Below are 2,336 nucleotides of genomic sequence, written 5' to 3' on the forward strand. Positions count from 1 at the left end.
CACACACACACACACACACACACACACACACACACATACATACATGCACACAGAAATGAAGCTGGCTTCAGTCTCAAAGCAGCAAGCTCACTATTGAGTGTGTCACCATTACACTGAGGGCCAGACTACATTGATTACACTGTGACGGCACTATAATTCAAGTATATGCTCGTGTGGATCTGCTACACTGATATCAGCGTCCGCTCGAGCATGTTATTACTCAAGGACAGGACCATCTGATGCTTCAACCTACAGAGGAACTCACCAAATGCTGCACCATATGGTCACAAGCAACGCAAGCACACACAGCACACAACAACACGTCTGACTCTGAAGCTCTGTGAAGGTCAGATGATCAGGGCCGTGTTTCTGACTCATTGTGATTGATGGGATCACACCGGGACTCTCTCTGCGCTCGGCTGCTTTGAAGATGACTTGAGTTATCTCAGGATGGAGAGTAATTAAAGGACAACAGATAATTAAAACACAATAGACCCTGACAGACATGCAAGGACAAACGTCCTAATAGATGTAGCCTACAGATTTTGATTTGTCATTTGAAATGTTCTTCTGATTAGTGGACATGATTGACATTTAGTATATTGTTTCATATAGACGTATATCAGAAAAGAACTGATTATATACAGTAATTATAAAATAATTTACTTGTTTAAGATTCATTTTCCCGTTCTGCCTAGTCTGATGTTATTAGTGCTGTGATTCCGATAATAAAGTCTTAAAATGTCAATTCTGTCATCATTTACTTACCCTCAAGTTGTCCCAAACCTGTATGAGTTTCTTTCTTCTATAGAGCATAAAAGGAGATATTTTGAAGAATGTAACCAAACAGTTGATGGTAGCCATTGACTTTTAACATTGTGTGGGAAAGAATACTGTGGAAGTCAATAGGGACCAAAAACCGTTCCCCACATTCAACAAAATATTATTTAATGTTCAACATTATGTTCATCATCTGATTTTGATAGGCAGCGCCAAAAATGAGACGTTATAAGTTTACATATGCTGTACGCACAATTCTTGTTCTTGTTTATTTATTTATATAGCACCATTTAAAACACAACCGAGGTTGAACCAAAGTGCTATTGTGTGGGAAAGAATACTGTGGAAGCCAATAGGGACCAAAAACCGTTCCCCACATTCATCAAAATATTATTTAATGTTCAACATTATGTTCATCATCTGATTTTGATAGGCAGCGCCAAAAATGAGACGTTATAAATTTACATATGCTGGACGCACAATTCTTGTTCTTGTTTATTTATTTACATAGCACCATTTAAAACACAACCGAGGTTGAACCAAAGTGCTTTACATAAAAAGTACAAGAATGAAAACAAACATCGACAACATAAAACACCACATCGGCATATAAAATACCACCTCAATCATTGTATGCTACCAACATTAGATGTGCTTTCAACAGTTTCTTAAAAATTGACAGTGATTTGGCAGACCTGATCGGCAGGGGCAACTCATTCCCAAGTCTTGGCCCTATCACAGGGAAGGCCCGATCGCCTTTATATAGGCGATTTGTTCAAGGCACTACAAGTAATTTTTGATTCTCTGATCGTAATGTTCTAGGAGATTAAATTATATGGGATTAAAAGGTTTGCCAAATACAATGGGGCCTGGTTGTTTAAAGATTTGAACACGAACAATAACATTTTATATTTAATTCTAAAATGGACTGGGAGCCCATTTAAAGAAACTAACACAGGTGTAATTGATTCATATTTCTTTACCTTTTTTAATAACCTCGCCGCAGCATTTTGTACTGATTGTAGTCGAGACAAAGATGTGGCGGTGATGCCAGAATACAAAGAATTACAGAAATCCAGCCGTGATGGAATAAAGGAAAATTATTCTTTCAGAGTCTGAGTTTGTTAAGAACGGTTTAACTTTGGCTCATAAATGCAAATTATAAAAACCAGCCCGAACCACTGAGTTAATTTGCTTATCTAATTTTAGGTTATTATCAATTAGGAAACCTAAATCTCTTACTGTTTTTTAAAAAATACGGTGCCAGAGGGCTCGCATATAATACATTTTTTGTGGAGTTATTTGGGTGGCTAAAAACAATGACCTCTGTTTTTTCCTCATTTAGCATTAAAACAGAAACAATTCTTTTAAAAAAGTATTTTAAACACTCTAGAAATGACTCAAATTAATTTGTGGAATGTCGGATTGGTAGATACATTTGAGTGTCGTCGGCATAACAATGAAATGATACACCATACTTTCTAAAAATGCTGCCCAGGGGGAGCAAGTATAAAGAAAAAAGGATAGGAGAAAGGATAGAGCCTTGTGGAACCCCC

The sequence above is a fragment of the Sinocyclocheilus grahami genome, unplaced genomic scaffold, assembly GCF_001515645.1.
Source record: "Sinocyclocheilus grahami isolate Dianchi unplaced genomic scaffold, SAMN03320097.WGS_v1.1 scaffold560.1, whole genome shotgun sequence".
Taxonomy (NCBI): Eukaryota; Metazoa; Chordata; class Actinopteri; order Cypriniformes; family Cyprinidae; genus Sinocyclocheilus; species Sinocyclocheilus grahami.